Source organism: Poromitra crassiceps, assembly GCF_964638095.1.
Source record: "Poromitra crassiceps genome assembly, contig: HAP1_SCAFFOLD_483, whole genome shotgun sequence".
Lineage (NCBI taxonomy): Eukaryota > Metazoa > Chordata > Actinopteri > Beryciformes > Melamphaidae > Poromitra > Poromitra crassiceps.
In genome coordinates this window covers 77,148-88,200 of record NW_028151925.1, presented here as the reverse complement: position 1 = coordinate 88,200, position 11,053 = coordinate 77,148, and the positions used below count along the sequence as shown (strand labels likewise).

The 11,053-nt window shown below is 44.1% G+C and overlaps 1 long non-coding RNA gene across 1 annotated transcript; it reads right to left on the bottom strand.

Annotated features, from left to right (window-relative positions):
- Window positions 1-6,423: 6,423 nt before the first annotated feature.
- On the bottom strand, window positions 6,424-7,914 carry LOC310771263. The gene is made up of 4 exons (XR_014552402.1): window positions 7,863-7,914; window positions 7,601-7,693; window positions 7,076-7,144; window positions 6,424-6,670 (listed from the first exon to the last, which is right to left on the bottom strand). It is a non-coding gene; the product is annotated as an uncharacterized lncRNA (long non-coding RNA).
- Window positions 7,915-11,053: the final 3,139 nt, after the last annotated feature.

The window sequence follows — 11,053 nt, the reverse complement described above, 5'->3', positions numbered from 1 at the left end:
CCTGGGGCTGTTGTCTCATCCACTCATTCACACACCTCCACCCTGGGGCTGTTGTCTCATCCACTCCCTCACACACCTCCTTCCTCACCCTTGTCTGCTGGTTGAAAGGCACAGAAGCCACAGCCAGCTCCTTGTTAAGGAGCCGTTTAAAGCAGCCCACACTTCTCTGCAGCCTTGCCTCTCTCAGCAGTCTAAAGTGGAGGATGACATGGGAGTGGTTTTTCACTCCTGTCCCGTGCCAATCCCAGGCCAGGGTAAAAAAAAAAATCCTGTCTCGTCCCACTCCTGGTAGAATGACTCCCGTCCCATCTCACTCCCATTTTTTTTATATATATATTTTAGTCTCTAGGCAATGCAATGATTTTGATTTGATGTTCTATCCTTCTTAGATTACTTTGTGTTCTATTGCACTTTTAATTCGCACCATTTGGCCATATCTAATCTATCTATCTATATATCCCCAACATAAATGGGAGCTCGGGCTCTGTGTGTCTGTCCCACTGTGACATCAAACGTGATGTCATAAATCCCACTGTGACATCATCAGTGATGTCATAAATCCCACTGTGACATCATCCGTGATGTCATAAATCCCACTGTGAAAGCACCAGGGATGTCATAAATCCCACTGATGACATCATCAGTGATGTCATAAATCTGACATCATCAGTGATGCTGGTCTCATTCGGTCTCATTGGCCACACAGCAGCCGAGTTGCGGGTGAAGCTGCATGGCCAGCTTGGTGAGCTGCAGGACGGGTGAGGTTTATGGCAAGAATCACTGCCATAAACCATAATATTATTTTATCACCCAGCACTACTTGTACAATAATAACAATAACAATAATAATACTAACAATAATTTGTCTATTTGTCTGGTCTATTTGTGTGCCACAGTGTTTTCGTTCCCCCGGCCATAGAAATGCAGCAGTAGCTAGCAGCCAGAACCTCGCCAGAGCTAGAGAAAAAATAAGAAGCATGGACATACCAAACGAAGTATTCAAATAAGTACTTGAAGAAACTTGCCGGATCCATAACATCACATCTTTGAAGCTTTGGTTCCTGTGTTCCGCCCATAGCCGACGCAGGGAGTCATCATGGCGAACCCGAAGAGCACTGATGGCCGTGCCCACGGCTGAAAACAACAAACCCCACGGCTATTCTCGCTAGCTCTCTCCTAGCTTAGCCTAGCTCTCCACCTCTCCACACACAGCCATCTCTCCCAGGCTCTCACGCAGCTCCCCTCCCCCAGCCAATCCCAGGTGAGCCAGCCTCTCTCTCTCACCTAACCTCGCGCCACCAGGCTCTTCTCAGCGAGAACTCTCACCCAACCCGCGGCGGCCAGCCACGTATTGTTGTAGCAGATTGACAGCCAATGAAATGGCCAGGATTTTCACGTGACATAGGCTACAGTGTTAGAACACTGAGTATGTAATCTACAACTCTTGAGACACAGGTTCGAATCTCACCTGGGGGACACCTTTTTATGATGTAAAGGTTTATTTACCCCACCTCAAACAATTGTCATGCACCATTGCTGATAACTAAAACATGTTTTTAGTCAACATGAACAACAGTTGATTCATTTTAATACAAAAATATCAACTATTACATGATTCACACTGCAGTTTGACAGATGACAGGTGACAGGTGCAAATGAAGTCAGGCACTTTTCTGCTCCCAGTTGAAGTTTTCAATAAAATGTCACATGAGGCAGCTTAGCCTAATATCTACATCAGTTCAGTAGTTTAGTTTGAAATGTGTAGTGGCTATAGCATTTTTTGTACAGATAATTGTAGAGGAAGGCCCAAAGTATAGCATGTAATAGCATAATTATTACACTGCATAAATCATATTGATACTGTACTGAAAACTGTTGCATTCAAAAATGAATTTGATAAACAAACTATTTGACCTATTATAATTGAAAACAAGCTGAGCAATGCCCTTGAAGATGAAATCAAGTGAAACAAATTATTTCCTTAAAATCAATGTTTTATTACGGTAAATCCACTCAATACACATACATACACACATACCATATATACAAGCAAATGAAGTGAATTGGATTAATCAGGACCCCTATTCAGTCCACATTAGAGCCACAGACCTCCATTTGATGAGATTCTGTCTCTCGGGCCCAAATCTGAGAATATGTTTTACTGTCAGATATGATTTTGTCAATCTGTACTGTTGGTAGAGAGATAACAGTGAAACTATGATCAACACAATCATTCTTCTACATTCCCTCATTGTGATAACTTCTTGCAAATGAAATAATGTTGAAATTTGTAACAATTGATCATTTTGCTGGGGACCCTCTGAAATGCCTTCAAGGACCGCATGTTGAGAACCACAGATGTTAAGGGCATGATGGGAAGCACATAAAAACAATGACTGATTCAAATGTGTAATGTATAGTGTTATAATCCTAAAACATCATTTATTTTTCTCTGCTGTCCACCTCTCCTTTTCCATGCCATAGAATGACAAGGCTTGAAATTCACGCCATGTCATTTCTTTTGTCATGCCTTTGTCTTTGTATAAGTCGAGGACTTTACCAGGACAGTAAATGTATTTTCCTCTCACTCCTGGAAACACTGTGTGAACATGTTTGCTGTTTGGGCCCTTAGCTGTGTCCGACAGAAACGGCACATTCTCCCCTGTGGAGAGAATGCTAGTTTCCTTTTCTTTTCAGCTTTGTCCTCCACTCTGCGCTTTGTTAACTGCAGTTCACGCTGAAAGAACTCGGTGTGTGCAAACTCTTCAAAGGCCATTCTGGGATTTGTCAGGCCCTCTGCAGAATAAGCTTTAAACACCTTTGTGGAGCAGTAATGATATCTAACGGGCCCTTGTTGATAAAAGTGATGAATTGATGATCCATCACCTTGGTATCGGGATTTTGGCTGGCCACATGAGAGACATTTTTTTATCTGCCTAGGTTTTTGATGTTGTTGTTGCTGCTGCTGCTGCAATATGTCCTGCACTATTTTATCTATTTTATCCCGTGTTAGTGGCTCTTCAGGTGCTGGTTGTGAGACCAGGTCTGCTGGATTCACAATGGCTGGCGGCAGTGCTACAACTGGGACATGGACTGTCTCGCTTCCCTCAGTTAAACTTTGCCACAGTTTTTGTGTCTGAAAAAGTTTATCTGTACTGGTGTTCAGTGATGAGCTTGTGTTCACCAGTTTAGCCAGGTGTTTTATGTACTGCAAAATATGGTGTTTGGTTGTTGGATGTAGCAGACTGTTTGGATCTGTGGCAGACTGATGGACCATAGTATTGTACTCCTGATCCACAAGCTTCAACATGTTGTTCTGTCCACGGTACTTGTCTAGGAGGCCGTCGATAGCATCTTTCATAGGTGATGTCCAGCGTCGGTGGTCCAACACGAACAGTCGTCCACCAGTCTTGATTGGTCCAGTGCGGGCACTCCTTGGTGAAGACTGCAATGGCAGGGGTGGGGGTGGAATATTTGAGGTTTCTGGAACAAAGAAAATAAAGTTTAATTGATATTTTATTCATATTTATTCAGTTGATGTCCATGAGTATAAAACGTGATTTAAAATGATATTTAAAATGCTGATCCTTGAAATTGGTATCAACTTACCCATTTTAACTCGAGGTTCCATGCTTCCTTGGGACAACATCTGGAGAAACTGGAACACAGGCACAGCAGTGGGTGGTGCTGTGTTTGTGGATGGTGTTGGGCCAGGGGCGAGTGGCACAGCAGTAGGTGGTGCTGTGTTTGTGGATGGTGTTGGGCCAGGGGCGAGTGGCACAGCAGTGGGTGGTGCTGTGTTTGTGGATGGTGTTGGGCCAGGGGCGAGTGGCACAGCAGTGGGTGGTGCTGTGTTTGTGGATGGTGTTGGGCCAGGGGCGAGTGGCACAGCAGTGGGTGGTGCTGTGTTTGTGGATGGTGTTGGGCCAGGGGCGAGTGGCACAGCAGTGGGTGGTGCTGTGTTTGTGGATGGTGTTGGGCCAGGGGCGAGTGGCACAGCAGTGGGTGGTGCTGTGTTTGTGGATGGTGTTGGGCCAGTGGGGAGAGGCATGGACACAGAAGGATCATCTTTGCCACGCACCTTATGTTTGTCCCAATTAAGCAGAACTGGACGACACTCTGGCTCTCTGTATTCAAGGCCAAACCTCTCTCCTGTGTCCCTATCAGAGAGCTGAAGTGCAGGGTACTTCTCCTTTCCCCTTACTCTCTTTGAAGCAGAGTTGAGCTCAGTTATCAGTAATGGATCAAATACAGCTGGGAGGATTACATCTGGCTGCTTGAGGTCCAGAAGCCTTTGGTAGTTCCATCGTGCCACTCCTGTCATGCCCTGGGCCTGGAACAATTCACAGGAAACATGAGTTCCAGTAATCCACTGGGCCTGGTGGAAATGATACCCCTCCTGCTGTGAAGTCCCTCTGACTGGAATCCAGATTGGGACTTTTGCGCCTTCACCAGGGACATGATTAAGCTGCCGAGTTCCCCCATACCTATACATGATTCCCTGTGTGACCTCAGGGTCACTGAGGCACCCACGGAGAATGTGCACCCTCTGGATGCGCCATGTCTTCAGCATGGATGGTTTGAAGAGCGGTGTGTTGTTTGGGTCTGTGGTCAGGTGGAAATGTCGAAGAACGTTCTCCACTCTGTAAACCAGTTCTGTTGGCTGTGGAATTCTAATCCTACAGTGCTGTCTGATGTGCTTTTTTGTAGGATTTGGTGGCTGAATCCCGCAGAACTGATAAGCAGCTTTGAGCTTCTGCAAGTCCTCCTGATCCACGACAGAAAAGGCAGCGGAGAGATCCTGACAAAATGTGCTGTAGAGGGGGTGATGCTCTGAAGTGCACTCCCGTGTGAAACGCCTCATACAGTGAAACAAATCCAACTTGACCACAATGTTGGAGTTGTACTGTGTACGGGATGCACAGGTGTTCTCCACACTCCCAGCAGTGGACTCAGTGATGATGGATGGTGTGGTCCTCCAGGCATCCTCGTAGAGGTGCTCTCCGCGGGCAAGGTCAGGGATTCGGAATGGGGCACAGCAATCCCTGAACACAAGGAGGAGGAACTGATTACTATATATGCTATAAAAAAAATATATAATATAATATATAACCTATTACCCATAGGATTTCAGTAATATTATACCAGTTACTTTATCAAGTAACAAGTTACAATTTGAGTTACCGGTACATTTCTTTTTGATCAAAGCGCATTGAAACAAAGATACAATCATTTCCTAATCAAATTGTGTGTTTTTATGCAACTAATCGCTATAGATGACAATAACAAAGGAAAAGGATAACATTTAGAATTTTGGGCCGGTTTACACCGACTACAATCAGTTTAAATTATATTTCGGGATGGTTCCGGGACGGCGATGTCATTCAGCTACTGCTGTTATTTTGGTGAAAGTAATGCAAAAGTAATGTAATAAATAACGAGTTACTCTACACAGACAGTAATATTGTAAAGTAACATTACTTTCAAATGAAAGTAACTAGTAATATGTAGTATATTCCATTTCGAAAGTAACTTTCCCAACACTGGTTCTGAGTGACAGTAAAAGGACCTGGAGGTATTTCTCACCTGTCTACCCAATGGTAATTGGCCTTCTCCACCCCTGCATCATTGTACCTCTTGGCTAACCCCTGGTACATGGGTTCAACGGACTTCTCTGTCTCAGACTGCACCATCACCCAGGAGACAATCATCCAATTCTCGTTCATAACTGCATAGCTTGACATGGTGCCAGATGACATGGTCACTTTTCGGGCCACCTTCCTGGTGTGATCAGACCGGAAGACCTGTCCAAATGTGCCCTGCAAGATTTTAGTCATCGCTGGTTCTTGGCACTTGTACTCATCAATGAGGCAGTCAGTCAGGTAGAAAGCAGAGACAGAGGTCCCATACCACCCATCTCTGTCAAGATAGGCTCCAAAAGACTGTGGCGTAGACTGTGGCGTGTCGTCCTTCTTCTGCCCATAGACCCCAGCATCAGCATCCCAGAGGTTCTCTATGCTCCAGATGTATGCCAGATGAGCTTGTTCATATTTAAGGTGCATCAGCTCATTTACCTGGTTTGCCATGTCTGAGGGTGACTTGCCAGTGCGCCTCAGCTCCCAAAGCACTGACTTACAAATGGCCTTGTGGTAAGTTAAGGATGCTGGTATAATGTGTGTGAACCGCTTTGGCAGCTTATCCAGCCACAGAGGATTGTCAGCAAACCAAATCTTCTGGCACGCCCTGCAGCGAAGGCGTGAAGCAAATATGTAGTATTGTCCACTCGTGCCAACGATCACTCGAGGCCTACCAACACCGCCTGAGACAATATCTGGCATTGGACAACCATGAAGACACGGGAGGACGTAATTATTTCTCAGTCTCACCATGATGTCATTCTCTGGTTTCCAAATAAAAAATGGATGGAGCTGAAAGAAATTGCGCGATGGGAGCGCTGACACAGTCTCAATGAGTTCTGCCTGTGGAGGGCAACGCCATAATGAAAGGGCATTTCCAGGCTTGAGCTTATGTTGATGGCCAGGCCACAGTCCCAGAGATTCCAGCTCCATCTTCATCCACATTTTCTGATGATGGGAACAGGTCCAACGGTGTATATCCTTCTCTGGTGTCTGTGTCGGTGGGGGAACAGCAACAGCAACCACAGGAGCAGCTGTGGGAACAAGGATAAAAATAAAAATTTACATAATTAGTGACATCATTTATACATATTCCATTATGAGTGAAAAAAGCATCATCTGCACACTCAAATCTGTGCAAAAAAATCATGTTTATTGCAAGCTTTCGGTCATAGACCTTCTTCAGGAAGCCTTGAAGAATGACTGACCGAAAGCTTGCAATAAACACGATTTTTGCACACATTTGAGTGTGCAGATGCTGCTTTTTTTCCCACTCATTTGGATACTCTAAAGCTCCAGCACCTCAGCAAAGTCTGATACAGATGAGCAGTGGTCTTTTCACCATTTTGATACATTCTATTATTATCACAGATTGTACAATACTTGAAAACATATTCTGTCCACAGTAACATCTTCAGCGTAGTTATAAAACCTCTTACTGTGTGGTGTCTCTGGTGTATGAGGGTCCAGTCTGTCTCTCTCTGAGGGACCAACAGCAGAAGGACCAGCTGACAAGGAGGACAAGGAGAACATTCACACATTTTAATTTCTTATTCAGTTGAGTTTTATCAGTATTACCTTTCACATTTAACATTTCTTCCGTGCTCGGAAACGGAACAGAGTGCACTTGCGTCATCAACTATGCCTGGAGTTTATCCTTGCTCCGTGTGTTGTCTATGAGGTTCGGAACGGTTGGCTTTCCCACTGGCAAGTGTTCCGTGCCCGTGCACGCCAGGGCGCTCCCCAGACCACCTTTTCAAGTGGATCCTGTCAGGGTTCTCTGTTGCGCGACCGAGTGTGGAACGGAACGCAACGTTCACACTCGTCAAATGTTTCCGAAACTGGGGGCAATTTGAAGACAAGTGTGCTCGGGAACGGTACCGGGGCGCCAGTCAGAAAGCCCCATACGAGTCATATGGGCCACAGTTTAAAAGTGAATATGAAAGTCAGCCCATGATACACACCTGGTGCTGAGACAGTCCTCTCGGTTTGCTGCGGACTTCCAAGCTCTTTCACCATAAACTGCAGCTCAGGAGGAAGCGGCACAGGTCTCTTCACTGTAGGCATGACAGGAGATGCAAGGACAGAAAGACAAGGACAGAAAGACAATGGGATAACAAGAGGCATTCATCAGCCAGTGATTTAAATACAATAGTGCACGAGAATGTATTTATAGGATTAATAGAAATATATTGCAGATGGAGAGCCAAATTATACTGCAATTACCATCTACTAGTTTCTTGTGCACTTTCCTTTGGGTGTCAGCAGGTGGAGCACTTCGTCTGGACACTGAAGCAGATGGCCCTAAAACAGACATTATTTACTTAGAAACATGAAACAATCGGTCTTGGTAAATGCACAAACTACCAAAAATTGGCTTCACCTGCTAAGTCTTATAAATTCAAGGCATACTTCATTCTGATATTTAAAAAAATGTAATGGTAATATAATGGACACACTTGATTCATATACACATTTCTGTGTGGGTTGAAGTTCAATCATAATAATCTATTTGAGCCTTTATTAGTCTAAGCAGGGGAAGCAAGATGACTTTTCATACTTTAAATAACATGCACGAAGGGGGGGGGGGGATCAACTTACCCTCACCGTTGAGATCAATTCATGAACCCTATTCGTTAGTAGGAAGATCAGCATGCAAACACAATATTAGTGGAACATGGACAGAACATGGACAGAACGTGGACAGAACATGGACAGAACATGGACAGAACATGGACAGAACATGGACAGAACGTGGACAGAACGTGGACAGAACATGGACAGAACATGGACAGAACATGGACAGAACATGGACAGAACACAAAAGGGACGGTTTAATTCATGGATCCGTTTTGGAGAGCAATTCATTGTGGCTCGATCCAAAAGGCGTGGACTTTTACTAAACCTGTTTTCTTTTGTGTGGCGTGTCCTGGTACAGCAGATGATGATGATGATGATGCTGATGATGATGATGTAAAAGCAGCAGCTGGCAACACACAAAAAGATCCAATCATATAGCAGACTCACATTCAACCATTGAGCCTAAATCTAATTTGAATCTTCAGTCACTAGGTAATTACACTTTTTTTATGTAAATAATACAAAACAACACATTTTGGGCATACTGGGAAAAACACCTACTCATGACTTCAGGTGCACTTGAGGCAAGAACTGGTGGACAGGAGACCGAGGTGGACTCTTTCTTTCTCAGGTACTGCTGCAGTCTGTACCTCTGAGTCCCTGGAAAAGACTTAGTCCCCATGATGGAGGCTGCATAGCCATCAGCCCTGCTGTCCCACACCTCCCCCCAGGTGCTCTTGGCACGGGAGCCAAAGCCAACCAGCTCGTCATCGTCTGAGGCTGCTGGAGGTGGGGGAGGTGGGGGCTTTTCCCACTCACAACAAAGAACAGATTTGATTTGGTCAAAGCTGAAGGCATAATAAACAAATGACAACAAGCTGGCCTTGCTGTGCCCCTCAGTCATAAACATTCCTGCAGCCTCTTCCTTCTCTGTCTGCTTGATGAGGTGGATTGTGTAGCCTACGTCATTTTCCAAAAGCCACCGGAAAGATTTTCCCTTATATTTACCAAACTGCAGGATGTATTCCCCCAGCACCTCTGTGCTGTCTGAGGCATCCCCCCCTCTCTGACGGACCACAGTCAGGGCATTTTGTCTCACAATTTCCTCCCTCAGAGGTGCAGACATGTCCTGCAGAGAAGGGTTGTCCTGGAGCAGTTTAGCTGCATCAGTTGGATCCTGGCGAAGACACCCTTGAGGTCCCTTGCAGAAAGCAACGGTGATCCTCCCAGGAAAAAAACTGAATTTTTTTTGCATGCTGGCCTGTGACATAAGGAGGAAGGAAAAGAGAGAGAGAGAGAGAGAGAGAGAGAGAGAGAGAGAGAGAGAGAGAGAGAGAGAGAGAGAGAGAGAGAGAGAGAGAGAGAATTAGATATTCAAAATTATAGAGCTCAGATCAGCTTTATTGGTGAAGTATGCAGAAGGAATACAAGGAAATTGACTCCGGTATACTTTGCTCTCAATGTCCTTACACGAAAAAGAAAACGAACAAACAAGGACAGCAATCAAAGGCACATAAAGCTATTTGACTGCTATTTCCATACATCCGTGTATATGATATATATATATATATATATATATATATATATATATATATATATATATATATATAGATATATATATATATAGATAGATATAGATAGAGCCCACAGATCAATGTCATTCAACATCCAAAGCTCCGACTACATACAGTATCTGCCCCATTTTTTATCTACTACTTTGTCAAAAAGTCACTTACCTGTTTTAGACAAATCAAATGCCATGTACCCAGTAGTTGCTGAGCTGGATGTCACCTCTGTTCTTCTCCACTCCATTCACTCTGACACTGAATGAAAAGTTGAGGAGAGAGACTTTGAAGAGAGTAGAGGAGGAGAGATGTCAATAATCGACAGCCAATGAGATAGCAGCAGTTTTGTCTGCTCCCCTTGGCACTGAACTGCTGCATTCAACTTGAACATGACAGGGAGGTGAGAATCCACATCAGTTCAGTCTGAAATGTGGATTTATTTTAGTTTTGCATATCGCAAGGCCCAAAGTATAATATGTAATACTGTAATCCCTGTGGGCAGCCTCTGTATGATTTGTTTTGAGTCAACTTGTTGTAAATTACAACCTTGAATTTTAAGCATGGTCCTCACCCTCCCAGACACCATAACGTGTAGATGGTAGTCAACCTGCTATTTGACCTGCTCTGACAAAAATCACTCACATGTAGCAATGGGCCGTTTGTGTAGAAACCCTGTTGAAACGTGATTTTATGAGAAAATATTGATTTAGGCTTTTTAGGCGTTTCACCCGATGTGAGCAAATAAAGCATTTTGAAGCTAATAAATTGTAGAGTGACAAGCAAAACAAACTTACTTTGTCATACTTGGAGCCCGTTTTTCTCAAAAACATAGTTTTGAAACAGTCAAGACATATTTGGGTGTATGTCACTCAATCTTTGGACTACAAAGATCATTTTCATATCACCAGAAAGCTTACATTCTCCTCTTACAACAGTGTATAAAACGCAAAATGTGCTTCAGGGTCAATGTAACGGATTTTGATAGAGCACGTCACATATTAAAATAGCCTTTAACCTCACCCCAGCTTCAAATATTACACTGTGCACCTCAGATAGGTTAAGGTGATTTGTGACATGAAATTACAAATCAAGGGAATCCGATTCCTTGAACAGTTTAATCCAACTATTTGTATTTCACAGCAATATCCAACATGTACGACACTGTTTGATTACAATTGAAACATTCTTTACTTAATTAACTAGCACACACCCACACATACACACATACACACACACACACACACACCCACACACAGTCACAGTGTGGGCCAG